This window comes from Hyla sarda, chromosome 1 (genome assembly GCF_029499605.1).
Source record: "Hyla sarda isolate aHylSar1 chromosome 1, aHylSar1.hap1, whole genome shotgun sequence".
Classification (NCBI taxonomy): Eukaryota; Metazoa; Chordata; class Amphibia; order Anura; family Hylidae; genus Hyla; species Hyla sarda.
In genome coordinates, this window is record NC_079189.1 from 432,041,272 (window position 1) to 432,047,357 (window position 6,086).

Sequence of the window (6,086 nt, forward strand, 5' to 3'; positions counted from 1 at the left end):
GTAGCATTTCCTCATAGGGATCCCCGCAGAGCAGTCACACGTGACCCAGGCCTGAGGGAAAGGGGTGTAGGCCTATGGGTCTGATACCTGAGAAATGGCTAGCCACGCATGAAAACCTACAGCCACATAGGAGCTTATACAGACAATGCGTCATTGGGCGCTTTTTATGTGACATGTTTGATATTTGTATGCACTTGAGTGATAGAGCATTTACTATTCAGTGTAGGTAGGGTTGTCACCTTTCTTGTAAAAAAAATACTGGCCATGTTAATTTGCATAATTAATTATATATGCGTAACGTCACATATATAACTTTTTAATCGCTTTTTTTTTTTTTTTAGCAAATACGGGAGTTACAGTTAGTTACTACAACTCCCAGCATGCCCTGATACAGCCTGTGGGTCAGCAGCTGCCCCAAACGAAAACTTCCAGCATGTTGGACTATATAATAGTATATAGTATAGGTCAGTGTTTCCCAATCAGGGGTGCCTCCAGCTGTTGCAAAACTACAACTCCCAGCATGCCCTGATACAGCCTGTGGGTCAGCAGCTGCCCCAAACGAAAACTCCCAGCATGTTGGACTATATAGTAGTATATAGTATAGGTCAGTGTTTCCCAATCAGGGGTGCCTCCAGCTGTTGCAAAACTACAACTCCCAGCATGCCCTGATACAGCCTGTGGGTCAGCAGCTGTCCCAAACGAAAACTCCCAGCATGTTGGACTATATAGTAGTATATAGTATAGGTCAGTGTTTCCCAATCAGGGGTGCCTCCAGCTGTTGCAAAACTACAACTCCCAGCATGTTGGACTATATAGTAGTATATAGTATAGGTCAGTGTTTCCCAACCAGGGGTGCCTCCAGCTGTTGCAAAACTACAACTCCCAGTCGTTGGCTGTATGGGCATGCTGGGAGTTGTAGTTTTGCAATAGCTGGAGGCGCTCCTGGTTGGGAAACACTGACCTATACTATATACTACTAAATAGTAGTTTTGAAACAGCTGGAGGCGCTCTTGTTAGGAAATACTGGTATAGCATATATAAAAATACCGGCAGGGTGGCCAAAATACCGGCTTAGCCTGTAAAACACCGGCCAGGTGGCAACCCTAAGTGTAGGGCACAACTCATTGGGAAAATATACAGTCATTTTTTTGAGTCATAAAACAGTCAATTTTGGGACATTTCTAAGCCCCAAAACAGACGAAACCTGTGTGTGAACAGAGACAAAGCTCCAAAACAAGTGTGGTAGTTTTGTAGGGTTTGAGCAGGCAAAAAAATCTGCAGGTTATTTATTATCCAGGTAAAATCCTGCAAAATAGGCAGACACCAGGCAGAAACCTGACGACCCCATTGAAGTCAATGGGATCCGTTGGTGTCTATTATTCAACTCTGGCTCTGTTTTCTGGCACCGAATGGAGCCGTGGCACAAGTGTGAACCTAGCCTTAGTTTGAATGTTCTGGGCCTTTTGCACATAGCAATGCTTGGCTGGTCATTGCCCTATGTAAATGAGACTTGAGCTGCTGCTAGCGTCTTGGTGCCAGATACTGTAGGGACCAGAGGTCTTGGCTAGACTATGTATTTGACATTGACGGCGAACTACAGAATACACTAGGGATCGACCGATATCGATTTTTTTGGGGCCAATACCGATACTCTGCAATCTTTCAGGCCGATAACTTTTACCAAAATATCGGAATAAGTTATCGGCTATCCCCCCCCCCCCCCCCCCCCCCCCGCAGATCAATGATTTAAAGCGGGCACTTTAAATCAATGAACTGCAGCGGCATTTACGGGGCCAGAGACCGCCGCCCGCTTCTCTCCCCCTGCCTGTCCTGGGGTCCTCCCTAGGTCAACCACCACCGCTGCCCCATTGCCTCCCCCATCCCCGGTTTTATAATTACCTGTTCCCGGGGTCCGCGCTACTTCTGGCTCCGGCGGCATCCTGAGCTGTCACTGCGCACTGATGGTGACGTTGCGTTGAGGACGTCACTTGTCATTGATCTGTGCAGGACGTTGCAGGAGCCAGAAGTAGAGCGGACCACGGGCTCCGGGAACAGGTAATTATAAAACCGGGGATGGGGGAGGCAATGGGGCAGTGGTGTCGGCGGTGATCTCTGGCCGGGGGGCATATCGGCAATGTAATTGCAGATACCGATAATGTCCAAAATCGTGAATATCGGCCGATAATATCGTCCAAACCGATTATCGGTCAATCCCTAGAATACACCATAGCCAGTTGCTACAGAATGTCTAGCATCTTAGGCTGGGTTCACACCATATTTTTGCAATACAGTTCCCGTGTCAGGTTTTTGGATGAAAAACACCGATTCCTCAAAACCGGACTAAATTGTATCAAAACGTGTGTACAAATTTTAACCCATATACGGTTCAAAACCGTATACAGTTTGAAAGATAATGTCCGGTTGCATCCGTTTTTTAAGAAAAAAAAAACTTATACGTTTTTAACTTTTCACTCTATTATGAATAAAGTTTCACATGTTTGACTGAAATTCCAAGAAAAAAACTGGTGCAAACCGGATGGAACCGTATGCACATACTTTTCTGTACAGTTTCCATTGACTCTCATGTTAAAAAAAAATAGTATACGATTTCCCATACGGTTTTTTCACCCGGACCAAAAACCGTGGTAGGCTGCGGTTTTGGGTACGGGAAAAAATGGACAAAACCGTACAAGATGCAAAACGGACACAATCGGATGCATCGTTTGGCAATGGAGAGTCAATGCATACCGTTTTCAATACGGTTCCGTACCATTTTCAAATTGAAAACGTATACAAGAACTGTACTGCAAAAACGTGGTGTGAACCCAACCTTATTCTGTACATATCAAATCAAAGACAATAATGGCTTTAAAATGACTGTAGAGAACATTTGTTCTGCCCTTCCACAACATCTAGTACCATCTGTTCTCCACTTATCCCTCCCTGAGGGTCTCTTATGATTCTGGTAGTACTGTAAGAGACTTATTAACATATTTTTGGTGTATTCATTTGTTAATTCCCCTTTAAGAAGGTGCTCTTTCTCCATTCATCTGAATAGATTTGTGTAGGTGGCGAGCTCATAGATCTTTGTGTGCCCCTTTCATATGGCAGTATTAAGGCCAGTATTTAGCATATGAATATAATCCAAAATACAGATGGGTTCTACTCCTGATTTTGGCTTACAAACACTTATCCAGTACACAACGATAAGGCTATGTTTTCACACAGGTTTTTTCCCAAAATTTTTTGAAAACTGCCACTGCAGTTTTTGAGTCCTTCCTTTATATTTTCCATTCTTTTTGAATACACCTCTGGATTTGGCTCAAAAATGGAATTGGCAGTTTTTCAAGAACGCCAGAAAGAACCTGTGTGGAAACCTAGCCTAAGGGTACGTTCAGACGAGCGGATCCACAGCGTATTTTATGCTGCAGATCCGCTGCTGAAGGACCACTACAGGGTGCCTTTAGATGTGCCTGCTCGGAGCAGCAATACGCCGCTACGAGCAGATACACTGCTGCAATGTGCGAATTGCCACTCGCTCACATTGCGGCCGCTCCCCCTGCTCCCTGAGCTAGGGCGAGAGCAGGCGCGATGTGCGAGTATATTGCGCATGCGTGTGGTGACCCGCACATCGCAGTGTGTCTTCTCGTAGTGTAGTATTGCCGGTCTGAGCAGGCACATCTAACGGTGCCTTTAGATGTGTCTACTCGGAGCGGCAATACTCCGCTAGTGGTCCTGTAGTGGTCCTCTGGCAGCGGATCCGCAGCGTAAAATATGCTGTGGATCTGCTCATCTGAACATACCCTAAAAGTGTCATGTGCTGGCTATAGTGCCACTACAACAGTGTTATGTATGGAGATAAGTAGTTCACCATTGCCATTCTATGTATGAAACACACTCACTCAACAGGAACAAACCGCTAAACTTGGGGGGCAGATTTATCAAAACCTTTGCAGGGGAAAAGTTGTCTAGTTGCCCAGATTGCTTCTTTAATTTTTCAGTGTACACCATTAAGTAATACTGTTCACTTTACAGGTATTTACAATAAATTATATATGTAAATCACCTTATATGTCCAGTTCCAGTATTGTATATTCTTGCCCAGAAAGAATTAGGGGGTAACACAACAAATTTTCGGTGTGGTACTAAATTGATCAAGCTGCATTGCAGCTATTATCCACAAGATGGACTTCTTTCGACTGTAGGCTTGCTGTGCCGGCCACTTGTGGGTTGCAACTTTACCCTATGCATTGATCATATTATGCAGTGCAATCACTGGAGTGGGACTTTGTGATTTTTTGTTGCACAACCCCTGTTGTGGCAAAATTCACCATGCAGCTATGCGAATCTCTCAGAGAACAAATCTCTCTCTCCTGACATCATCTGTTTGAGGAGAGTCTAGAAGCCAGCCACCAAACACGAGATAGTTGGCACTTCCTACCGAAATTACTGGGTGTGGCCAACACACATGTAATGTATATGGCTAACTTTACACATTGGCCCTAATTTACTAAGAGTGGAGTGTAGGTTTCTTTGTGGGTTTTAATTCCCCACAATTTTTTTCCCACAGTATTTACTAAGCTTTCCCTACATTTTGCCTTTTTTTTTTTACACATGTTCTGATCTGAAGGGTTTTCCTCAGGTCAAATCCGACACATTTTCTGTGGAAACCTTTAGTAAATATGTTGGGTTTTGGTGAAAATGTCAGGGACACGCCCTTTCTGGTGGCCACGCCCACTTTCCCTGATTGCCATGTCCCCTTTTTGAGTTTTCACAGTAAAATGGAGAGATAGTCGGTTTTTTTTTCAATTCTGGGGCAGACAGAATTTCTGTCGCACAACCCGACAAAACATGTCGGGTTTACAATAGTGAATTAGGGCCATTATGTTTTGTGGACTTAAAGGGGAAAAAAGTGTTTACAAATCAACTGGTGCATGTCAGCAACTGTCCAAAGCAAGAGCAAATGCCCATTGCAAACCTCTTCTGAGCACTGAACAGTCAGCTAGCTGGAACTTCATTTTTCAAAAGAGCTCTCCCCCCCCCCTCCCCTCCCTCTTTCCCCCTCCCCCCTATCTCTCTCTCTCCCCCTTTCTCTCTCTGCCTGCCCCCTCTTTCTCTCTCCCTCCCCCCTCTCTCTCCCACCCCTCTCTCCCCCCCTCTCTCCCTCCGCCCTCTCTCTCTCTCCCACCCCTCTCTCTCTCTCTCTCCCACCCCTCTCTCTCCCCCCCTCTCTCTTTCACCCCTCTTTCTCTCCCCCCTCTCTCTCTCTCTCCCACCCCTCTCTCTCCCCCCTCTCTCCCTCCCCCCCCCTCTCTCTCCCACCCCTTTCTCTTTCACCCCTCTCTCTCTCTCCCCCCTCTCCCTCTCTCCACAATGAGGTAGATTTATCAAAACCTGTGCAGAGGAAAAGTTGACCCATTGCCTATAGTGACCAATCAGATCGCTTCTTTCATTTTTGAAAAGGCCTCTGAAAAATGAAAGAAGCAATCTCATTGGTTGCTATATGCAGCTAGTCAACTTTTTCTCTGCACAAGTTTTGATAAATCTTTATCTTCCCCAATATCAGCACCAGGGACTTGTCGTCTATGAAGCGAGCGCAAGGACTGCACAGGAATGTGCCATCTCATAGACAGCTGTGCATTCCGGGCGGACTCTGCACAAAGAATGAACATGCTCATTCTTTCTACGGACACGGAAAAAGGAATTTCTGTGCTGGAAACATTTGGCACGGAAATTCCGCTGTGTGCACAGAGCAGCAGAATCCTGTTAAATTCAACGGAACTCCTGCTACAGCAAGTGGAAATTCCGATGTGTGAACCTAGCCTAAGGGTCACTTTACACATACCTATTTTTGCTGCAGATTTTGCTGCCCATTGACTTTAAGGGGTAGTAAAATCTGCTGCAGCAAAAAAAAAATGGACGTGTGAACTGACGTACAGGATCTTCTACAGATCTGACGCTTTGTTCAATCATTTAGTTTACACTGAAATCTACAGCACACAATCTGCAGGAGATCCTGTGCACTTGAAAACACCAGACAGAAAATATACTATATACACATCAGAAGATACCAGCAGTATTTGTCT